This window comes from Thalassophryne amazonica, chromosome 9, assembly GCF_902500255.1.
Source record: "Thalassophryne amazonica chromosome 9, fThaAma1.1, whole genome shotgun sequence".
Lineage (NCBI taxonomy): Eukaryota > Metazoa > Chordata > Actinopteri > Batrachoidiformes > Batrachoididae > Thalassophryne > Thalassophryne amazonica.
In genome coordinates this window covers 52,187,065-52,212,834 of record NC_047111.1, presented here as the reverse complement: position 1 = coordinate 52,212,834, position 25,770 = coordinate 52,187,065, and the positions used below count along the sequence as shown (strand labels likewise).

General features: G+C 41.4%; 1 protein-coding gene and 1 long non-coding RNA gene across 3 annotated transcripts in view; one reads left to right on the top strand and one right to left on the bottom strand.

The window, feature by feature from the left end:
- LOC117517120 (rho GTPase-activating protein 26-like) overlaps positions 1-25,770 on the bottom strand; it is a 397,059-nt gene that overhangs the window by 300,317 nt on the left and 70,972 nt on the right. The window lies entirely within an intron of this gene.
- On the top strand, positions 1,558-24,693 carry LOC117517122. Its single transcript, XR_004562656.1, has 3 exons — positions 1,558-1,568; positions 6,558-6,563; positions 24,611-24,693. It is a non-coding gene; the product is annotated as an uncharacterized LOC117517122 (long non-coding RNA).

The following is a 25,770-nucleotide window of genomic DNA, read 5'->3' as shown; positions in this document are numbered from 1 at the left end:
AGTGATGGTGGGGGAAGGACCTTAGTCAGGGAGGTAACCAAAACCCAATGATCACTCTGTCAGAGCTCCAGCATTCCTCTGTGGAGAGAGGAGATCCTTCCAGAAGGACAACCATCTCTGCAGCAAACCACTAATCAGGCCTGTATGGTAGAGTGAAAAGATAATAGTTGTGCGCACATCCAATCCAATATTAGGCCAGGTGCAGGATAATCAGGAACTGCAGACAGAAAAAAGAGGGGAAATTGACACACTGGTTTAAAGCTCTCAAAATGGTTTTATTGACTAAAAAAGCAATGTTTTGACCGCAAGGTCTTCAGGCAACTGTACCTTGGGGCAATAGACCTTGCGGTTGAAACGTTGCTTTTTTAGGCAATAAAAAGATTTTGGGAGTTTTAAACCAGTGCGCCGATTTTCCCTCTTTTTCCTGTCTGTATGGGAAAGTGACCAGACAGATGCCATTCCTTAGTAAAAGGGACATGGCAGCCTGCCTGGAGCTTGCCAAAAGGCACCTAAAAGACTCTCAGACAATGAGAAACAAAATTCTCTGGTCTGAGGAGACAAAGATTGAACTCTTTGGTGTGAATGCCAGGTGTCATGTTTGGAGGAAACCAGTCACCATCCCTAGAGTGAAGCATGGTGGTGGCAGCATCATGCTGTGGGGATGTTTTTCAGTGGCAGGAACTGGGAGACTAGTCAGGATTGAGGGAAAGATGAATTCAGCAATGCACAGAGACATCCTGGATGAAAACCTCCTCCAGAGTACTCTTGACCTCAGACTGGGGAAACGGTTCATCTTTCAGCAGGACAATGACCCGAAGCACACAGCCAAGATATCAAAGGAGTGGCTTCAGGACAATTCTGTGAATGTTCTTGAGTGGCCCAGCCACAGCCCAGACCTGAATCTGATGGAACATCTCTGGAGAGATCTGAAAATGGCTGTGCACCGACACTCCCCATCCAACCTGATGGAGCTTGAGGGGTGCTGCAATGAGGAATGGGTAAAACTGCCCAAAGATAGGTGCACCAAGCTAATGGCATCATATTCAAGAAGACCTGAGGCTGTAATTGCTGCTAAAGGTGCATCAACAAAGTATTGAGCAAATGGTGTGAATAATAATGTACATGTGATTTCTTTGTTTTTATTTTCGATAAATTTGCTAAAATTAAAAAAAAATCATGTTGTCATTATGGGGTGTTGTGAGTAGAAATTTGAGTAAAAATTAATTTACTCCATTTTGGAATAAGGCTATAATGTAACAAAATGTGGAAAAAGTGAAGTACAGTGAACTTTCCAGATGCACTGTAGTTTTATGAATCAAACAAGATATAATGAATCCAATTTAAAACTGGAAACTTTAAACCAGACTCCTAATGCCACATTTTGCAGTTTTAAAAAGTAAAAAACAAAAAACCTGCAGTTGTAGTGTTACTTAAGACTCTTTCTCACGTTCATATAGATCTGCCTCCCACAAGCTCAAGGTTTGAATCCTTGAGTCCATTGTAAAGCAGGATATTCCATCAATGCGGTGCGGCCTTGTTGTTATCATGGCTGAATTGAGTTTTACTGAGTTGAGAATTTTTTTTCTCAGTGCAGCCTTTGACAAACTTTTACTACAGCTGTAGTTTTTGTACACATCTCATGGTACAAGCCTGCCTTTGGTGTCAACAGACTGTGCTAGACCATCAGGTTACATCATCAAACTGTGTTCTCATGGAAACCGTGATCTTCATGCATTGTTTTCTCATGGTTACACACCAATAATTTACACAACAGAATAATCCAACAGTGCTTGGGTGTGTGGTGTGTTTTCACAGCCAGCAGTTTGAAACAAAAGAAACATCCATTTTACAATAACGCTGCACTCACCGAACACATGAAAGCAGCTCAATCTGGGTTCTGCAAACCAATATTCACAATTTGCTAAAAACCTGAGTAAATGAGTAAAATGGCCCATTTTACAATGATTAAAAAAAAGTCTGTAAAAGTGTCAGTGTTCATCCCAAAAATTTCCATGCCATCATCAACCAATGTTTGTGCAATTTTGCAAAAAACATTTTTTTTTTTCAGAAAAATCCTGAAAATAGATCTGCCCCTGAAGATAAAAGCTGATGTTGCAATTTAGTGGAAAAAATATTTGCACTGTGCATAATCCTTTTGACACTGCAATTACCAGGGAGTTCTATATCCAAAATCCAAGAGTACAATGATGTACCCAGATGTCTTCCCAGAAATGATCAGGATGAAATTTATGACTGCCAGCAGAAAGCACAGAAGAAGTATTATTACTGCTATCTTGATGTACATTTCTAAATTGGAAAAAAATAATTGTGCAGTTCTCCCTGCTTCATTCTTTCTCCCAGTGCGAGACTCACGCAGCCCTGAAGGCACCATCATATGCTTTATTAGCATCCAACCAACCAACCAACCAACCTCACACACACACACACACACAGGTTTTCATTTCATGTTACACTGTGCCATTAGCACAGTAAAGATGCTGTGTCCACTGAGTATTGAACTTGCTATTATTAGTGCAGCCATTACTCGCTCTCAGCAGGTTTTTATTGTGTTTCTGGCCCTCTCTTTCGTTCTCTGTCGGGATGGATTACAGAAGCTTGGATGTGATGTTGCTGCATTGGGAGGGAGCTTGTCAGTTTAATGTCCTCTTCTGAAGCCGATGTGACAGACAGAGAGACAGTGAGGCAGAGATCAGGAAAACACATTCACTGCTAGATAACAATGGAAATTACACACTGATATGTAGACAACGTTGCAAAAGAACACCCTGGAAGCCACATTGTGAAGACATGATTTAAAACATTTTACCTCTAGGGAGTGTTTCATTACAAATTCCATCCTTTTTCTTTATAGTTGTTGAGGCAGGTACACGCCCCTGTGATTCTCCTTTCATGAGATGACAAACTGACATAACAGTAACAACTCAAGAACCATCAGATATTTCAGACCCTCACTGATTTGTTCCCAAAACTGGAATGATTCATACGACCTGTGAAGTCATTTTTTATTGTCCACCTGTTTCAGACAAATCATTTGGATATACATCATTTTCTGCATATTGGTATACTTTTCTCTTTTGTCCATCAAAACATGAATTATGAAAGCTATTGTGTCTGAGATCATCAGACATCCTCACTCTGGCATCATAGCCGTAGGTGATGAGTCTCTGGCTCATCTCCAAATAGCATGCTATACCATGTACCACTCTTCCTAATCTACAGCCACGAAAAATACTTTTTCTACAGCTTTGATCTTCACTGTGGCTGTTCTTTCCTGAAACCCTCGGATTCCAAAGGAGACTGAAGCCCATATGTTTGGTTGAAAATGTTTTTTTCCAGTGATACCCAAGGATCACCTAAAGACACCTAGTACTAAAGACATGCAGTCATCACCATAGGTAACTGGTTAGTACCTGTGTTACAACCATAGAGTAAGAAAGGAAGCAACACTGAACACCCATGTCTACTAACCTCATGGCTCTATAAGTTCTTACCAGGCATATTTAATTCCCAAAGGCTGAGGACCAAGATCCATGAATGTCACTGCCAAGACAAGGAAATGTCTTTACAACTTGTTGTTCTTCTTGTTGCTAAATGCTGACAAATTATATTGTATTTGTTGTCTTTCTGTTGCCCGATTCTTTTTTTCTCTCTCTCTCTCTGTTTGAGGTGCAGCTCCATCCAGAGATGGGTGTGGTGTCTGTTTCTGAAACCCTCCTGTCAATAGTATGGCCCAAGCAGAGGGTCACCTCTTTGAGTCTGGTCTGCTTGAGGTTTCTTCCTCAGAGGGAGTTTTTCCTTACCACTGTCGCCTGTGTGCTTGCTCTGGGGTTTGGTAAGGTTAGACCTTACTTGTGTGAAGTGCCTTGAGGCAACTTTGTATAAATTGAAAAATAAATTGAAATTACAACTTCAGCACTTTAATTGTATACAGATACAGTTCTGATGGCCGAGTCAAGAAAGTCTTTGAAAACCTGGGTCTTAGTCTTGATCCTGAATTGAGTACGATATTGTATAACAGGGACAGGAAACTGAATTTGACACACAAAAAAAACCAAAAAATAAATAAGAGGATTTATTCATGGAAAAAAAAAACACAGCTGTATTAACTCTGTAGTATATTTATAATAATACCATATTTTAGTTTTTTTTACCCCGCAGGGCTGGGGGATCAACAGTTCTGGTTTGTTTTAAAAGGAGGTCTAGACATCAAAATTGAACCTACCTCTTGATAATACACCATCAAGATGTGTAGCAACGCATGATATGACACAAAACAAATTACATACAGGAATCACACAGTCCAAACTTAAAATATATAAAAAAAAGCTGACTCTAACTTCATGACAGTGCAGAGACAAAATACAGAAGAACGGCTCATAAATTACCTTAAAATGCACTGCAGGTGACAGATGTCGGTACATCCGTTAAGTGTGGATGTGAGGTCCAACCCAAAGTCCAACTAAAACAGCTGCACTTTATGTGCATGATGGATAGAGGTCGGTGTACATTCTTTACACATGTGGCTCTAACTGGCCTTAAAGGATGCATATTCCCATACTGTGAGTATTAATCCTTGTGTCAAGGCAGCTTCCAACATGGTCTTTTCTGCCAGGTGATCCTCATTCGCCCTGTCCATGCAGATATACTTCCTCACCAGATAACATCTCCCTACCTTTCACATGGATCCGTTCACTACCACAGCACAATAGCTTCCACTCCGAATTGACAGGTTGATTTCTTGATATTTTGTCATACAATCATTTATTTTACATTTACATTTTCTGCTGCTTATCAAGGGCCAGGTTGCAGTGGCAGTAGACCAAGCAGCTCATCCCACATTTCCTTTTCTTCTAACCCTGCTTGGTTGATTTGTTGATATGTCTACAAAAAAAAAAAAAGTAATGAATACCCAAGTGAGATAAAACAAGTCCCTTTTATACTGTGCCCACTTTGCACTGTTTACATGCCTGCAAGACAGTGACAGGGAGTTTGAAATGCCCCAAATGGATATGCATTATGCATTTTAGACCTGCGCTATAGATCCATAAGACAGACTCTGTCATGACCCATGTAGACACTGCAAGAGGCCTTCCACTCACGCCTTGTACATTTGTTTACCAGTTCCAAGACATTTGGTTTTCTTATGCATGTGGGCTTCTTCTAATCAGGGGAGAGTGAATTCTAACATAACCCCTTCCTTGGCACAGTCAGATGATGTTAAGACCAAAAGTGGCCTGACTGTCATCCTTGCATGTGAAAAAGAAATTTTGTCTGCTTTCCTACGTCAACCTTCAGCTGCCAATGCCACCATCTCAGTTGAAGCCCTGTGACTCGTCTGAGATTCCTCTCCCACCTTGTTGGGAGCCATTTGCTCTGTTGGGTTCTGGTGCAGATGATGTTAGCTACTGCCTTCAGGAGGTGGTACAAGTAGCATGCTGTTACTTGTACCACCCCTCTCCCAATGCTTTTAAACAGCAACTCAAGATGTGATCCAAGGAACCTCTTTTCATGCACAGTAGACATGCCAGAGGTGTTGGTTAGACCCCAGCAATAGAGGTTGGGTAGGCAGGGAAGGATATCCAATAGTTACTGGTTCAGAAGTGTAGCTGGTTCTGACTTTCAAAGTTATGTACAGGTTATCTTATGGGAAGCTGTATCGCTCCAATTAGTCCTACCTACCTGCCTGTACAAAATGACAGTACAACAACAGTGTTCTCCTTCCACGTCTCTCTCTCACACACACACACCTAAGTGAGGTCTTGTGGAGCTGCCATACCTGAGCCACTGAGTTGCCACAGAGCCCACTAGGATGCCATGTCTGATCCATGCTTCTGTCTCTTGCATCTATCACTTCCTCAAAGTTGCAAATATGATGCCTGCAGAGGAAGGTCCAGCTTGGGCAATGCTGTTCTGCAATTAACTGATAGATGTTTCACTCATTCTCACACATGTAATGTACCTTGCCAGCTTTTGGGGAAGCAATCAACATTCTGGCACTGATGTGGCTGTGACAGTCTCTATCAAAACTGAGTGACTGACTGATGTGGACAGGAGACCCTTAGAGACCCATTTCTGCTGATTTGCCATGCAGGTTTATTTCCAGGGTAAGCAAAGGCACTTACATGACACATCCAGTGATGATGCCTTTGTCTGGGTGATGTCATGCAGATGTTATTGTCCTAGAGATGAATCTCAAACTAAAACTATTGTAGTAATCCAATGTGAGGATTTCTGGTCCTGTCTTAATCACAATATCTTGTCAGCAACAGTGACTAGAATTGCTCGGTAACCAGTAATTCTGATCAGGACTGTGCTTTCCATTTCAAAGGAAAATGGGTAAAATATTATTTATTTTATCACACAGTAATTTGATTACCTGGTGAAGACAAATCCATTATTCTAAATGTCACACATAAGTCACAAGGATACGATTATGAATCCTTTTTGTTGGTACAATTCTTTCAAAATTTTTCGTAATTTGAAATGGCACTTCGAAGGCACCGAAAAACAAAATCAGCAGTATGTATGTCTCCTAGGTCTGAGTTTGAGTCCCCCCCTCCGCCCCTCATTAATGACTGACATCAACGTGCTGTCTCCCTTCGAATTATGATCCAAGTCCAGGACATCTAGCTTAGTGATTACTACTCTTTGAGAAACATTCAAGGCTGTTCTTGATAACTGAGGTCAAACAAGTCACACTTGTCATGGCAGCTCATTTTCATCTGTCCTCTGCTCAACATGCACCAGTTTGCGAGTTTGTGTTTCAGATAAACAAAAGTTCAAGTGGCATCTCTTATAATCTTATCAGATACAGATATTTTTCATAAATCAAATAATAAATAACTGTGTTTAATGTTTGTCAAGTTGGTCACATTATACAAGGTCTAATAATGTTTTGGCAAGGATGTTCATTTAATTTTGAAGCAGGCTGATTCAAAATAAGCCACTCTATTTGTGGACTTGCTGTACTAGAAGAAAAAGGGCTACAAACATGCCATGCTATTGTCCCTTTCTTCTTTATTATTAGTTGTGTTCTTTAATCTTGGGCTTGGAGAAGTATGTTTTATCTTCACTAATTTTCATATTTTCATCCACCATGCTCGGAGGACAGTTCATGCAGCCAGGACTATAATAAACATCCATCCTTTAAACTTAGGATGTCACATCAAGAGACATTTAATGAAGTTCAAAAGGCCACTGCAGCAGCACAGCAAAGGATCATATGGTTATAAAAGGAAATTGTTGGCAGAGAAGTCAAACATCAAAACCACAGTAATGTAAAGCTCATTTGTACTGTGTGCTGTAGGTCCACGAAGTCACGTTCTCATTCCCTGTCAACAGACCATCACATGCCGGACGCTTTGTGCGATTTCCAGCTCAGCTTAGCTGTCTGAGTCTATTTAACAAGCTGATGATTAAGCAGGTATAAATCATAGACATAGGCTAATGTTGACTAAGACGGTAAATCAGTAAATAAATAATTGCCAAGCCAATTCTTGTAATTCCTCATTTATTTGGTCCCTGTTTAGCTTGATCAGTATCCTTGAAATCATTACAGTTGAATCTCTCTTTCAACCTTCTTTTAAAACAATCATTTCATGCTCAACTACTTTTCACATAAACTTTGCTGTAACATACTTTGTGTATTTTATGGGAAAACGTATAGCAACATGGGTATCGAAAACTGGTTCCTGTTAAGAATCGATAAGAACTTATTTGATCCACCAACATCAATAGCCTTTTATCTCAACAAATCTGCTTGAAGCTTGAAGCACCAAAGAAGCGCTGCGACAGAATTGCATCAGAATTTTGGCTCTCTGTTGGGACTGTTTACACAGAGACTGCTACCTGCTGCTTTGGACTTTGAACTAATAGTCTTTTTCAAGACTTTTTTACTTTTTTACCTTTTTATTTTTTTTTTTTTACTTTTTTACTTGACTCTACTGGTGGTCGGCTCTCACTGCGGTATTGTATCACTTCTTGTTCCGGAGCACAGCGGTGTTTTTCTGTATCTGTTAGCTGTTTGATCTGCGCAGTTAGATTGATCTAGTTATCTAGATTACGATTTGTTTCCCAGTGTAATCTTTACGTGCCTTAACTAAAGCACTCCTTCTGCTGAATCACCTCTAAATTATTTACACATTATTCGCTTTGCGTGTTTTTAGGAATCCGCTAGCTTAGCGTAGCTACTAGCTCTTAGCCGATTTAGCATGGCGGCTTCTCCTGTCTCTCCCGCACTTTTCTGCTCTGGGTGTGAAATGTTTAGTTATTCCTCGGCCTCCTTTAGCAGTAATGGTACTTGTAATAAGTGTAGCTTATTCGTAGCTTTGGAGGCCAGGCTGGGCGAATTGGAGACTCGGCTCCGCACCGTGGAAAATTCTACAGCTAGCAAGGCCCCTGTAGTCGGTGCGGACCAAGGTAGCTTAGCCGCCGTTAGTTCCCCCCTGGCAGATCCCGAGCAGCCGGGAAAGCAGGCCGACTGGGTGACTGTGAGGAGGAAGCGTAGCCCTAAACAGAAGCCCCGTGTACACCGCCAACCCGTTCACATCTTTAACCGTTTTTCCCCACTCGACGATACACCCGCCGAGGATCAAACTCTGGTTATTGGCGACTCTGTTTTGAGAAATGTGAAGTTAGCGACACCAGCAACCATAGTCAATTGTCTTCCGGGGGCCAGAGCAGGCGACATTGAAGGAAATTTGAAACTGCTGGCTAAGGCTAAGCGTAAATTTGGTAAGATTGTAATTCACGTCGGCAGTAATGACACCCGGTTACGCCAATCGGAGGTCACTAAAATTAACATTGAATCGGTGTGTAACTTTGCAAAAACAATGTCGGACTCTGTAGTTTTCTCTGGGCCCCTCCCCAATCAGACCGGGAGTGACATGTTTAGCCGCATGTTCTCCTTGAATTGCTGGCTGTCTGAGTGGTGTCCAAAAAATGAGGTGGGCTTCATAGATAATTGGCAAAGCTTCTGGGGAAAACCTGGTCTTGTTAGGAGAGACGGCAGCCATCCCACTTTGGATGGAGCAGCTCTCATTTCTAGAAATCTGGCCAATTTTCTTAAATCCTCCAAACCGTGACTATCCAGGGTTGGGACCAGGAAGCAGAGTTGTAGTCTTACACACCTCTCTGCAGCTTCTCTCCCCCTGCCATCCCCTCATTACCCCATCCCCGTAGAGACGGTGCCTGCTCCCAGACTACCAATAACCAGCAAAAATCTATTTAAGCATAAAAATTCAAAAAGAAAAAATAATATAGCACCTTCAACTGCACCACAGACTAAAACAGTTAAATGTGGTCTATTAAACATTAGGTCTCTCTCTTCTAAGTCCCTGTTGGTAAATGATATAATAATTGATCAACATATTGATTTATTCTGCCTAACAGAAACCTGGTTACAGCAGGATGAATATGTTAGTTTAAATGAGTCAACACCCCCGAGTCACACTAACTGTCAGAATGCTCGTAGCACGGGCCGGGGTGGAGGATTAGCAGCAATCTTCCATTCCAGCTTATTAATTAATCCAAAACCCAGACAGAGCTTTAATTCATTTGAAAGCTTGTCTCTTAGTCTTGTCCATCCAAATTGGAAGTCCCAAAAACCAGTTTTATTTGTTATTATCTATCGTCCACCTGGTCGTTACTGTGAGTTTCTCTGTGAATTTTCAGACCTTTTGTCTGACTTAGTGCTTAGCTCAGATAAGATAATTATAGTGGGCGATTTTAACATCCACACAGATGCTGAGAATGACAGCCTCAACACTGCATTTAATCTATTATTAGACTCTATTGGCTTTGCTCAAAAAGTAAATGAGTCCACCCACCACTTTAATCATATCTTAGATCTTGTTCTGACTTATGGTATGGAAATAGAAGACTTAACAGTATTCCCTGATAACTCCCTTCTGTCTGATCATTTCTTAATAACATTTACATTTACTCTGATGGACTACCCAGCAGTGGGGAATAAGTTTCATTACACTAGAAGTCTTTCAGAAAGCGCTGTAACTAGGTTTAAGGATATGATTCCTTCTTTATGTTCTCTAATGCCATATACCAACACAGTGCAGAGTAGCTACCTAAACTCTGTAAGGGAGATAGAGTATCTCGTCAATAGTTTTACATCCTCATTGAAGACAACTTTGGATGCTGTAGCTCCTCTGAAAAAGAGAGCTTTAAATCAGAAGTGTCTGACTCCGTGGTATAACTCACAAACTCGTAGCTTAAAGCAGATAACCCGTAAGTTGGAGAGGAAATGGCGTCTCACTAATTTAGAAGATCTTCACTTAGCCTGGAAAAAGAGTCTGTTGCTCTATAAAAAAGCCCTTCGTAAAGCTAGGACATCTTTCTACTCATCACTAATTGAAGAAAATAAGAACAACCCCAGGTTTCTTTTCAGCACTGTAGCCAGGCTGACAAAGAGTCAGAGCTCTATTGAGCTGAGTATTCCATTAACTTTAACTAGTAATGACTTCATGACTTTCTTTGCTAACAAAATTTTAACTATTAGAGAAAAAATTACTCATAACCATCCCAAAGACGTATCGTTATCTTTGGCTGCTTTCAGTGATGCCGGTATTTGGTTAGACTCTTTCTCTCCGATTGTTCTGTCTGAGTTATTCTCATTAGTTACTTCATCCAAACCATCAACATGTTTATTAGACCCCATTCCTACCAGGCTGCTCAAGGAAGCCCTACCATTATTTAATGCTTCGATCTTAAATATGATCAATCTATCTTTGTTAGTTGGCTATGTACCACAGGCTTTTAAGGTGGCAGTAATTAAACCATTACTTAAAAAGCCATCACTTGACCCAGCTATCTTAGCTAATTATAGGCCAATCTCCAACCTTCCTTTTCTCTCAAAAATTCTTGAAAGGGTAGTTGTAAAACAGCTAACTGATCATCTGCAGAGGAATGGTCTATTTGAAGAGTTTCAGTCAGGTTTTAGAATTCATCATAGTACAGAAACAGCATTAGTGAAGGTTACAAATGATCTTCTTATGGCCTCGGACAGTGGACTCATCTCTGTGCTTGTTCTGTTAGATCTCAGTGCTGCTTTTGATACTGTTGACCATAAAATTTTATTACAGAGATTAGAGCATGCCATAGGTATTAAAGGCACTGCGCTGCGGTGGTTTGAATCATATTTGTCTAATAGATTACAATTTGTTCATGTAAATGGGGAATCTTCTTCACAGACTAAAGTTAATTATGGAGTTCCACAAGGTTCTGTGCTAGGACCAATTTATTCACTTTATACATGCTTCCCTTAGGCAGTATTATTAGACGGTATTGCTTAAATTTTCATTGTTACGCAGATGATACCCAGCTTTATCTATCCATGAAGCCAGAGGACACACACCAATTAGCTAAACTGCAGGATTGTCTTACAGACATAAAGACATGGATGACCTCTAATTTCCTGCTTTTAAACTCAGATAAAACTGAAGTTATTGTACTTGGCCCCACAAATCTTAGAAACATGGTGTCTAACCAGATCCTTACTCTGGATGGCATTACCCTGACCTCTAGTAATACTGTGAGAAATCTTGGAGTCATTTTTGATCAGGATATGTCATTCAAAGTGCATATTAAACAAATATGTAGGACTGCTTTTTTGCATTTACGCAATATCTCTAAAATCAGAAAGGTCTTGTCTCAGAGTGATGCTGAAAAACTAATTCATGCATTTATTTCCTCTAGGCTGGACTATTGTAATTCATTATTATCAGGTTGTCCTAAAAGTTCCCTAAAAAGCCTTCAGTTAATTCAAAATGCTGCAGCTAGAGTACTGACGGGGACTAGAAGGAGAGAGCATATCTCACCCATATTGGCCTCTCTTCATTGGCTTCCTGTTAATTCTAGAATAGAATTTAAAATTCTTCTTCTTACTTATAAGGTTTTGAATAATCAGGTCCCATCTTATCTTAGGGACCTCGTAGTACCATATTACCCCAATAGAGCGCTTCGCTCTCAGACTGCAGGCTTACTTGTAGTTCCTAGGGTTTGTAAGAGTAGAATGGGAGGCAGAGCCTTCAGCTTTCAGGCTCCTCTCCTGTGGAACCAGCTCCCAATTCAGATCAGGGAGACAGACACCCTCTCTACTTTTAAGATTAGGCTTAAAACTTTCCTTTTTGCTAAAGCTTATAGTTAGGGCTGGATCAGGTGACCCTGAACCATCCCTTAGTTATGCTGCTATAGACGTAGACTGCTGGGGGTTCCCATGATGCACTGTTTCTTTTTCTTTTTGCTCTGTATGCACCACTCTGCATTTAATCATTAGTGATCGATCTCTGCTCCCCTCCACAGCATGTCTTTTTCCTGGTTCTCTCCCTCAGCCCCAACCAGTCCCAGCAGAAGACTGCCCCTCCCTGAGCCTGGTTCTGCTGGAGGTTTCTTCCTGTTAAAAGGGAGTTTTTCCTTCCCACTGTAGCCAAGTGCTTGCTCACAGGGGGTCGTTTTGACCGTTGGGGTTTTACATAATTTATTGTATGGCCTTGCCTTACAATATAAAGCGCCTTGGGGCAACTGTTTGTTGTGATTTGGCGCTATATAAAAAAATTGATTGATTGATTGACCCGCTGGATCTCTGCATCGCTGCTTTTCAGAAGCGGCAGGTCCGCAATTTCTTCATTAACCCTCCCTCAAAGCCATTTAAAGATGTCAATCATGAATCAGCTTTGTGCTGACTAAAGTCACTAACTGGGATTCTTGTCTTGCAAGAAACGAGAATCATCCATCATTCCACACTGGAGTTTTACGCGATGGTTCACGTGATGGCGTGAGCTGGACCCACGTCGCCGGTTCGTAAACTGAAGTCCATCAGGTAAAAGAAATAATAAATATAATAATAATAATAATAATAATAATAACAATGATATCCTCTGTTTTGTGGGACTAACTGCACAGCTCCAAACACTGCGCAGCTCTCTGCCGAGTTAACGTGGAAAGGTAGGTTCCGGTCAGAATTAATAACTTCAAAGCGAATCACTGTTTTAAATCAAATGGCACCTATTTCCAAACGTTGAAATATAGACAACAAACTGCAAATGACCAAAACCAGGTTTTTCTCCTCCCAAAATGAGACATCCTCCATTCTTTATAAATTGCATTGATCTTGACATGCAGCACAGGTGGCTGCAAGAGCTCAGCTCAGAGACTATGGAGTTAAATTTGCCTCATTTATACCTGAAAGGAAATGCTTTTGACAAAAACTACAGATTTTGTTTATTTCTATTGATGTCCAGAGATCTAGGATCCAGTGACCATGTACAGATTTTATTTATTTAAATATGTATCTAAGTATTCACACCCTTTGCTCAATACTTTGTTGATGCATCTTTGGCAGCAATTACAGCCTCAAGTCTTCTTCAATATGCTGCCACAAGCTTGGTGCATCTATCTTTGGGTAGTTTTGCCAAGTCCTCTTTGCAGAACCTCTCAGAACCTCTGATGCTCTCCATCCAGCTCAGGTTGGATGGGGAGTGTCGGTGCACAGCCATTTTCAAATCTCTCCAGAGATGTTCAATCAGATTCAGGTCTGGGCTCTGGCTGGGCCAATCAAGGACATTCACAGAGTTGTCCTGAAGCCACTCCTTTGATATCTTCAAAGATTCAAAGCTTTTATTGTCATTTGCACAGTAAAGAAACATGTTTCCCTGTGCAATGAAATTCTTACTTTGCTGCCCACACTGGATGCCCAAATATATATATATAATTAAGTATAAAATATCTAAATATAAGTGTGGGGGGATGAAATAACATAAAATAAGCATGCTGGTAAGAACAATAGAATATAACAAGCAATGTAATAAAAATGTAATAATGTAATAAAAACAAATATACAATAAGAAGGGAAATATAAAATATTCTTGTGTAATGGCCTACATGATTTGTACATGATAGTGAATGTTGCACACTGATGCAATGTTTTGTGCAACATTCAGCAGTACATGGTTTTGTGCAATTAGTGCAACTGAGCCAATGGATTCAAGTTAACAGGTATTGTAGTGCAATAGAATAAAGTGTCCGTAATATAGTAAAGTGTCCAATAGAAGATAAAGTGACCAGTGATGGGGGGGCTCTGTCCTTGGGGGGGGGGGGGGGGGTGCTCAGCTGTGGGAAAGAATGGCTGTGGGAAAAGAAGGAGTTCTTGAACCTGGTTTATCTTGGTTGTGTGCTTCGGTTCATTGTCCTGCTGAAAGATGAACCGTCGCCCCAGTCTGAGGTCAATCAATCAATCAATCAATCAATCAATTTTTTTATATAGCGCCAAATCACAACAAACAGTTGCCCCAAGGCATTTTATATTGTAAGGCAAGGCCATACAATAATTATGTAAAACCCCAACGGTCAAAACGACCCCCTGTGAGCAAGCACTTGGCTACAGTGGGAAGGAAAAACTCCCTTTTAACAGGAAGAAACCTCCAGCAGAACCAGGCTCAGGGAGGGGCAGTCTTCTGCTGGGACTGGTTGGGGCTGAGGGAGAGAACCAGGAAAAAGACATGCTGTGGAGGGGAGCAGAGATCAATCACTAATGATTAAATGCAGAGTGGTGTATACAGAGCAGAAAGAGAAAGAAACAGTGCAGCATGGGAACCCCCCAGCAGTCTACGTCTATAGCAGCATAACTAAGGGATGGTTCAGGGTCACCTGATCCAGCCCTAACTATAAGCTTTAGCAAAAAGGAAAGTTTTAAGCCTAATCTTAAAAGTAGAGAGGGTGTCTGTCTCCCTGATCTGAATTGGGAGCTGGTTCCACAGGAGAGGAGCCTGAAAGCTGAAGGCTCTGCCTCCCATTCTACTCTTACAAACCCTAGGAACTACAAGTAAGCCTGCAGTCTGAGAGCGAAGCGCTCTATTGGGGTGATATGGTACTACGAGGTCCCTAAGATAAGATGGGACCTGATTATTCAAAACCTTATAAGTAAGAAGAAGAATTTTAAATTCTATTCTAGAATTAACAGGAAGCCAATGAAGAGAGGCCAATATGGGTGAGATATGCTCTCTCCTTCTAGTCCCCGTCAGTACTCTAGCTGCAGCATTTTAAATTAACTGAAGGCTTTTTAGGGAACTTTTAGGACAACCTGATAATAATGAATTACAATAGTCCAGCCTAGAGGAAATAAATGCATGAATTAGTTTTTCAGCATCACTCTGAGACAAGACCTTTCTGATTTTAGAGATATTGCGTAAATGCAAAAAAGCAGTCCTACATATTTGTTTAATATGCGCTTTGAATGACATATCCTGATCAAAAATGACTCCAAGATTTCTCACAGTATTACTAGAGGTCAGGGTAATGCCATCCAGAGTAAGGATCTGGTTAGACACCATGTTTCTAAGATTTGTGGGGCCAACTACAATAACTTCAGTTTTATCTGAGTTTAAAAGCAGGAAATTAGAGGTCATCCATGTCTTTATGTCTGTAAGACAATCCTGCAGTTTAGGTAATTGGTGTGTGTCCTCTGGCTTCATGGATAGATAAAGCTGGGTATCATCTGCATAACAATGAAAATTTAAGCAATACCGTCTAATAATACTGCCTAAGGGAAGCATGTATAAAGTGAATAAAATTGGTCCTAGCACAGAACCTTGTGGAACCCCATAATTAACTTTAGTCTGGGAAGAAGATTCCCCATTTACATGAACAAATTGTAATCTATTAGACAAATATGATTCAAACCACCGCAGCGCAGTGCCTTTAATACCTATGGCATGCTCTAATCTCTGTAATAAAATTTTATGGTCAACAGTATCAAAAGCAGCACTGAGGTCTAACAGAACAAGCACAGAGATGAGTCCACTGTCCGAGGCCATAAGAAGATCATTTGTAACCTTCACTAATGCTGTTTCTGTACTATGATGAATTCTAAAACCTGACTGAAACTCTTCAAATAGACCATTCCTCTGCAGATGATCAGTTAGCTGTTTTACAACTACCCTTTCAAGAATTTTTGAGAGAAAAGGAAGGTTGGAGATTGGCCTATAATTAGCTAAGATAGCTGGGTCAAGTGATGGCTTTTTAAGTAATGGTTTAATTACTGCCACCTTAAAAGCCTGTGGTACATAGCCAACTAACAAAGATAGATTGATCATATTTAAGATCGAAGCATTAAATAATGGTAGGGCTTCCTTGAGCAGCCTGGTAGGAATGGGGTCTAATAAACATGTTGATGGTTTGGATGAAGTAACTAATGAAAATAACTCAGACAGAACAATCGGAGAGAAAGAGTCTAACCAAATACCGGCATCACTGAAAGCAGCCAAAGATAACGATACGTCTTTGGGATGGTTATGAGTAATTTTTTCTCTAATAGTTAAAATTTTGTTAGCAAAGAAAGTCATGAAGTCATTACTAGTTAAAGTTAATGGAATACTCAGCTCAATAGAGCTCTGACTCTTTGTCAGCCTGGCTACAGTGCTGAAAAGAAACCTGGGGTTGTTCTTATTTTCTTCAATTAGTGATGAGTAGAAAGATGTCCTAGCTTTACGGAGGGCTTTTTTATAGAGCAACAGACTCTTTTTCTAAATTAGTGAGACACCATTTCCTCTCCAACTTACGGGTTATCTGCTTTAAGCTACGAGTTTGTGAGTTATACCACGGAGACACCATTTCCTCTCCAACTTACGGGTTATCTGCTTTAAGCTACGAGTTTGTGAGTTATACCACGGAGTCAGGCACTTCTGATTTAAAGCTCTCTTTTTTAGAGGAGCTACAGCATCCAAAGTTGTCTTCAATGAGGATGTAAAACTATTGACGAGATACTCTATCTCACTTACAGAGTTTAGGTAGCTACTCTGCACTGTGTTGGTATATGGCATTAGAGAACATAAAGAAGGAATCATATCCTTAAACCTAGTTACAGGCGCTTTCTGAAAGACTTCTAGTGTAATGAAACTTATTCCTCACTGCTGGGTAGTCCATCAGAGTAAATGTAAATGTTATTAAGAAATGCTCAGACAGAAGGGAGTTTTCAGGGAATACTGTTAAGTCTTCTATTTCCATACCATAAGTCAGAACAAGATCTAAGGTATGATTAAAGTGGTGGGTGGACTCATTTACTTTTTGAGCAAAGCCAATAGAGTCTAATAATAGATTAAATGCAGTGTTGAGGCTGTCATTCTCAGCATCTGTGTGGATGTTAAAATCGCCCACTATAATTAAGTCAGACAAAAGGTCTGAAAATTCACAGAGAAACTCACAGTAACGACCAGGTGGACGATAGATAATAACAAATAAAACTGGTTTTTGGGACTTCCAATTTGGATGGACAAGACTAAGAGTCAAGCTTTCAAGTGAATTAAAGCTCTGTCTGGGTTTTTGATTAATTAATAAGTTGGAATGGAAGATTGCTGCTAATCCACCGCCTCGGTCCGTGCTACGAGCGTTCTGACAGTTAGTGTGACTCGGGGGTGTTGACTCATTTAAACTAACATATTCATCCTGCTGTAACCAGGTTTCTGTAAGGCAGAATAAATCAATATGTTGATCAATTATTATATCATTTACTAACAGGGACTTAGAAGAGAGAGACCTAATGTTTAATAGACCACATTTAACTGTTTTAGTCTGTGGTGCAGTTGAAGGTGCTATATTATTTTTTCTTTTTGAAAGTAGCAGGCACCGTCTCTACGGGGATGGGGTAATGAGGGGATGGCAGGGGGAGAGAAGCTGCAGAGAGGTGTGTAAGACTACAACTCTGCTTCCTGGTCCCAACCCTGGATAGTCACGGTTTGGAGGATTTAAGAAAATTGGCCAGATTTCTAGAAATGAGAGCTGCTCCATCCAAAGTGGGATGGATGCCGTCTCTCCTAACAAGACCAGGTTTTCCCCAGAAGCTTTGCCAATTATCTATGAAGCCCACCTCATTTTTTGGACACCACTCAGACAGCCAGCAATTCAAGGAGAACATGCGGCTAAACATGTCACTCCCGGTCCGATTGGGGAGGGGCCCAGAGAAAACTACAGAGTCCGACATTGTTTTTGCAAAGTTACACACCGATTTAATGTTAATTTTAGTGACCTCCGATTGGCGTAACCGGGTGTCATTACTGCCGACGTGAATTACAATCTTACCAAATTTATGCTTAGCCTTAGCCAGCAGTTTCAAATTTCCTTCAGTGTCGCCTGCTCTGGCCCCCGGAAGACAATTGACTATGGTTGCTGGTGTCGCTAACTTCACATTTCGCAAAACAGTCGCCAATAACCAGAGTTTGATCCTCGGCGGGTGTGTCGTCGAGTGGGGAAAAACGGTTAGAGATGTGAACGGGTTGGCGGTGTACACGGGGCTTCTGTTTAGGGCTACGCTTCCTCCTCACAGTCACCCAGTCGGCCTGCTTTCCCGGCTGCTCGGGATCTGCCAGAGGGAAACTAACGGCGGCTAAGCTACCTTGGTCCGCACCGAGTACAGGGGCCTGGCTAGCTGTAGAATTTTCCACGGTGCGGAGCCAAGTCTCCAATTCGCCCAGCCTGGCCTCCAAAGCTACGAATAAGCTACACTTATTACAAGTACCGTTACTGCTAAAGGAGGCCGAGGAATAACTAAACATTTCACACCCAGAGCAGAAAAGTGCGGGAGAGACAGGAGAAGCCGCCATGCTAGATCGGCTAAGAGCTAGTAGCTGCGCTAAGCTAGCGGATTCCTAAAAACACGCAAAGTGAATAATGTGTAAATAATTTAGAGGTGATTCAGCAGAAGGAGTGCTTTAGTTAAGGCACGTGAAGATTACACTGGGAAACAAATCGTAATCTAGATAACTAGATCAATCTAACTGCGCAGATTAAACAGCTAACAGATACAGAAAAACACCGCTGTGCTCCGGAACAGGAAGTGATACAATACCGCAGTGAGAGCCAACCACCAGTAGAGGCAAGCAAACATTCCACCAGGTCAAGAGCACTCTGGAGCAGGTTTTCATCCAGGATGTCTCTGTACATTGCTGCATTCATCTTTCCCTCAATCCCCCGATTACTCAATTTAGACAGGCAACCAGCTCTAGGAAGAGCCCTGATGTATCCAAACATTTCATTTTTAGGGATGATGGAGGCCACTGTGCTCATTGGGACCTTCAAAGCAGCAAAAATGTTTATGTGCCCTTCCCCAGATTTATGCCTCGTGACAATCCTGAATCCTGGGGTTTGGCTGGATGTTTTTGTGTTGTTTTCTTTTCTTTGCTCTCCAGGTGGTATGCAAACTGTTTTTTTGTCTGTGGAGACGGTGCTGGCAGAAGAGTCCTTCACCCTCATCAGCATTATTAGCTGCACCTGTGGATGATGCTCACGTGTAAACTTAAAGACTTTCAGCTGAAGCAGATAATGAGATGGCGTTCTGCATTTAAGCCATGAGTGGTTCAAGCAGAATTGCCGGGAACTCGACCTTGTGACGTTCGGTTGTGAGACGCTGAGGACCGCGCCTGGGTTTGACACATCGTGCCTGTGAAGGAGGACGGGTGAGGGACACATGCTGTCAGCACACATCAGAGGTGATGATTGTCTGAATAAGTGTTAACAGTAATTTGATATTTTGTTACGCAGTATATTTGAACATTGATGAGAATTGTGCAGCTCGCTTCTCACTGCCGTGGCGTACGGAATGATGATCCTCCACCTGTTGTGAGAAGCTGCTCATTTACAGAAAGCTTAAATTCAGACCTGAATGTGTTGCTGATAGTGTGTGCATTTGAAGGATATTTGTTGTAGCTGTTGACTTACCTCACCTTTTCCATCCTTCACAGAGTCAGCTTGTCGCGTCCACCTGGGGGGTGTTCGGCGGTGAGTCTGGGTCCAGAAGCATCGGGCTTCGATCCATTTGGGCGCTGGAGAGCGCGCCGTCCTTCACCTCGCCAGATAAATGCACATTTATGTTGTACACAGTCATTGCACAGAAGGGAAATAAATGTTTTGTTTTTGGAACCGCTTTCTGGTTATTTTAGCGCTGGGTTCAGTCAGACGCTGGTCGCGCTCCTCAACTCGTGTCTGCACATAACAGTCAACTGTGGGACCTTATATGTAGATAGGTGTGTCCCTTCTCAATTCATGTTCAATCAACTGAATTTACCCCAGGTGGACTCCAATTAAGCTGTAGAAACATCTCAAGGATGATCAGAGGACACAAGATGCACCTGAGCTCAATTTTGGGCTTCATGGCAAAGGCTATGAATACTTATGTGCATGCAATTTCTTTGTTTTTTTTTTATGTTTAATAAATATAGAAAATTTTCAAAAAAGCTTTTTCACATTGTCATTATAGGGTATTGTGTGTAGAATTTTGAGGAAAAAAAAAATTTCAGCCATGTTGGAATAAGGCTGTAACATAACAAAATGTGGAAAAATGAAGCACTGTGAAAACTTTCTGGATACACTGTATCTGTGTACATTTACTTGTACAGCAGCCACAAATGCACATATTAAAATATACGGCTGTCAACAATTCTGACCAGGACTGTATAGGTGTCACTGATCAGGCCCTGTATACAGTAACGATGTTAAACACAAGAAATTCTGGGGTGGAAGGAGAAAAAACTGACTAGCTTTCTGTCAACAAAGATTAAAGAACGAGTTTTTTTAGATTCAGAATGCTAATTTTCTATCAAATTGAATACACATAAAATATAATACATTTAATTGTATGTAAAAGAAGATCAAGATTTATTTTGGTTCAAGGTCCTCCATCCAGATTCATTTTTGGGGCTTCAAAGGAAATATTTCCAACTTTGTGTTTAAAGGAAAAATAATGAATTCATAAAAATACAGCTTCCGTCAAACAGCCTTTATTTTGCCCAATGTTGGCCTATTCCTGCAACACTGTAACCAAAGAGGAGCTTTTTACTTTGTAATTCTGTATTATGAGTGTTGTGTACACTTATTGGGAAAATATTTCTACTGGGGAAAAGGCTTTGTGTTTCTTTTCTATTTATGGCACTTTTGCACAATAAATATTCTAAATACCTCTCTATTAAGTGAAATATGTTCAGTGCAGTTAAGCAAAGACTAACATAGGGAAACAAAATCCTGTATTTTAAAAAACGCTTCAAAATGGTTTGACATAACTGCACTGCAAGACTCTACAACATCATAATCAGATTGGCTCATGAGGTGCCTAGAGATTCCAATTCCCAAAAACACATATTGGAATGTACTTAGATGAACCTAAGAACTGGTTTCTGTACAAATAAGGACATTTTAATAGATTGGTATCAGTTTAATAAAATACTCTATTTCTGTTGCTTTTCCCTCGGGCTAAACACATACTCATAGTTTTATTGCTATCAGCTCAAGTGTATAATATGATAAAGCATGGCAAGGGCTGTGACAAACTGTGTAAAATCGCAAAGGTTAAGAAAATGTCTTTCAGAAGTGTTTTTTTTAACAGTACAAAGGCATTTGGATTCACATTCTGGTGCATGTTTGACTGCCTTCTACTCAAATAAACAAATTCAAAGTGGGATTTCAGCCAATCACTCATAACACCCAGAGTTTTAACATGACAGGCTGTGCTACCACCTCCTGCAGTGAACAGCACAAATCCCTCCTTGATTCAATCCTCTCTGTTATGCATCAACCCTCACTCCTGAGCACTCAATCATTCATCCTGAAATGCTGCATAAGAGCTCGATCAGCACCACAATTTAACTCTGCAGGATGTGATCAGGATCAAAGTGGGAAGATCTGAAATGTCATTTGGAAATAAACTGTGAACCTTGATTCTGGGGACAAACATACAAATAAGGCTAAAGAGGCACTTCCCCTTCTCTGTTGTAAGGAAATCTCCAGACACAGACACCAGTCCAAGTGCACAAACTACCACTTTACCCCAATTCTGACACCAGATGCATGAAAAAGAATAAAACATAGAACTAGCGGATTAGTACACACACTAAGCCTGGGGTTGGACTGGTTTTATACCAGTAGAACCGCCCCTACACACCCTGGTGTGAGCACATGTGTGTTTGTGTTTACAGTATGCTCATGAAATGTGTGAGGGTGTGATAAAGAGGAAGACAAACAGGGAAAGAGAGCAGTAACCATAGGATTAAATATTCTTAGCAGGGGGTTATTTCTGGAGCAGGCGGGACAAAACGGATGAGATCTGAACTCAGACATGCACACTGTTAAACACACACAGACACACTCCTTCACTGCCATGCCAGCGGATTGTGGTTTGTTTGGATTGGATCGGAACAGTAGTGCAGACAACTCTTCTCCTAATCCCACCCCTGCACGTGTCACACACAGTGACAGAGTGAGAAACACAGCGTGTTTCTGTTTTATCAGGGAAAATGGTGCGTGATACTATATCATAGGGGGTTAATTACATAGATAATAGGTTGTGACTGGAGGTCAGCCAGTTCAAATCCCTCAACCAGCTGAGAAACCATTGGCCTGCTCAATTTAATGGAACATTCAAGAAGAGGAATCAGGCCTTATTAATGTAAAACTACAACTGTACGAGGTCTGTCCATAAAGTATTGTACCTTTTTTTTTTTTTTTAACTATATGGATTTGATTCATTTGTTTTCACGTCAGACAAGCTTGAACCCTTATGCGCATGCGTGAGTTTTTCCACGCCTGTCGGTGACGTCATTCGCCTGTGAGCACACCTTGTGGAAGGAGTGGTCCCGCCCCGTCGTCAGATTTTCATTGTCTGGAAATGGAGGAATGATTTGGGGGTTTTTTTCCATCAGAATTTTTTTCAGAAGCTGTTAGAGACTGGCACCTGGAAACTATTCGAAAAATTTATCTGGCTTTTGGTGAAAATTTTACGGGCTTCACAGAGAATAAGGTCAGTTAGTACAGCTTTAAGGACCCCTTTAAGGACGCTCAGCGCACCGCGCTCCGAGCTGCGATGACACGGCACAAGCCACCGGACCATTTCTGAGTTGATGGCTCTGTGGATACGAGACCATCGTGTGCTTTTTCTCTGGTTATCACAAGAGCTGGACATCAGCCATTTTCCGGCAGATTTCACTTTAACAAGAGATTTTGTCATGGAAAGCGGCGCGGAGGCTTTGCACGTCACAACTGATTCGCTTTGGAAGCGAGACAAAGGAACACCTCTGTTTCGGCGTGTCAGAGGACAAGTTTGGACATGTCTATCTCGGCTTTCAATGCTTACCAGTCCAGTAAGTATCAGTGAAATTGTGGAGAGCTGGACATGTCCAAACTTGTCCTCTGACACGCTGAAACGGAGGTGTTCCTTTGTCTCGCTTCCAAAGCGAATCGGTCGTGACACAAGCCTCCGCGCGGCTTTCCATGACAAAATCTCTTGTTAAAAGTGAAATCTGCCAGAAAATGGCTGATGTCCAGCTCTTGTGATAACCAGAGAAAGAGCACACGACGGTCTCGTATCCACAGAGCCATCAGCTCAGAAATGGTCCGGTGGCTTGTGCCGTGTCATCGCAGCTCGGAGCGCGGCGCGCTGAGCGTCCTTAAAGCTGTACTAACTGACCTTATTCTCTGTGAAGCCTGTAAAATTTTCACCGAAAGCCAGATAAATTTTTCGAATAGTTTCCAGGTGCCAGTCTCTAACAGCTTCTGAAAAAATTCTGATGGAAAAAAACCCCAAATCATTCCACCATTTCCAGACAATGAAAATCCGACGACGGGGCGGGGCCACTCCTTCCACAAGGCGTGCTCAAAGGTGAATGACGTCACCGACAGGCGTGGAAAAACTCATGCATGCGCACAAGGGTTCAAGCTTGTCTGAGGTGAAAACATATGAATCAAATCCATATAGTTAAAAAAAAATAAAAAGGTACGATACTTTATGGACAGACCTCGTACTGAAAGAAAAAAAAACTTCAATATTGTTTAAAGAGATAAATGCACCCCAACACCGCAGTTTTCAACTGTTGTTTATGTTGTGCCATTGAATGTAATAATAACAACAATATTACCAATAACAGAATATTCAGAATGTTGTTAGACTGCATTAGATAGATAGACAGATAGACAGATAGATAGACAGATAGACAGATAGACAGATAGATAGATAGATAGATAGATAGATAGATAGATAGATAGATAGATAGATAGATAGATAGATAGATAGATAGATAGATAGATAGATAGATAGATAGATAGATAGATAGATACTTTATTGATCCCGGAGGGAAATTCAAGGAAAATTACCCCAGTGTTGGCCTCTCTTCAGTGGCTTCCTGTTCAGGTGAGGGTGGAAGATTGTGCTGCTGATCAATAAGATACTTAATGGCTGTGTGCTGACTTACGTGGCTGATTTGGATGAGCTATACGTGCCAATTCAGATGCAGCAATCACAGGAAGCTAGTCTATTGTGCGTCTCCAAAATTTGTGAGAAAACAGCGGTTTTCGTTGCTGTGGATAGTCTACTGGTGAAGACTAAATCCTCTTTCACACCGGGCCTGCTTCGAGTTACATCATGACGACGCCACGTTGATGCAACCTAGTGCCGAGTTGATGCAGCTCAACGCCACAACTCTGCGAGGGACACAAAGGGCGAAGCAAAACGGATACCAAAGATTAAACATGTTTAATTTTTTCTGCGTTGAGCACAGGATGCAGAAATGAAGTAGTTTTCTCGCAAGTTGAGGCAACTTAACAGTACTTAACGTGACTGGATGCCACACTCACACAATATAACACTACCCGACCCCAATTTATGATTCCTGCTGTGCTATATTGTTGTTGAGCTATACATAACGCAGGATTGTTGTCGAACTTTTTATACCGTGTACATAACGCAGTAAAACTACACCGCTCAAGGAGCACATGTGAACAATTAAAAGGAAAAAAAAAATGCTCATTGTAGCCTGGCTGCAGCTCATCGCGCTCACCTCCTCAAGTTCTCTCACGATTGTGTTAAATAAAGTCCATAAAAGTCCTGCTCACAGACTGATTGCCAGAGACAGGACATGTCCACATCCAGTATAACTCCGGACATCTCCACGTCCACTCACAGAGGATTGGCGCACATGCAAATGCCGGCTGCAGCTCCGCGCTCACAGGAAGAACTATAAACTATAACAGAAATCGGGGCGCAGACCTGTAGCGCTGCACAAGAAGAAATATAAACTAGAAGAGAAATCAGAGCACACACAGTCGGGCTGCAGCTCAGTCTGGCTGCAGCTCCTCTGCACTCCCCTCAAGCTTCTCACCCCCTGCTGCGCACAACTGACGCAGACATTCCTGTGTTATTAGATGCGCAGCTCATGCAAGTCAAAGCAGGCCCGGTGTGAAAGGAGCTTAAGGGTGTACTCATACGGTGCACTATGGACCATGCCAAGAGAGTTACATCCTCAAAACTCAGATGTTTGCCTAGTGTGAGTTCTCTGGGCCATGGCCTGGGCCAAATCACTGACAAAAGTTTCATCATATTATCCCAATGTTGGCCTCCCTTCACTGGCTTGCTGTCTGCATTAGGTCACATTTTAAGGTTTTGTTATTAACATACAAAAACCTTCAAGGATTAGCTCATCCCTATCTGGCTAATTTAATTAAACATTAAGCCCAGGTCACACTGCACTAACGAAGGACACCGAAGCCAAAACGAACAAGAAATCTGGACTTACGTTGGCTTTCTGAGACATAATTTAATTGTCGTCCAGATTCGTTCTTGTAGCTGGTGCTTCATCAGAATTTTCAAAACTGTTGAAAAATGTGAACGAATCCCGACGACAACTTCAATTCGTCTGTATTTGATTTTGCCTTCTGTCTTGACGGTTCCTCATCGTTTGCATAGTTCCCGTACTGTCAATGTTTTGT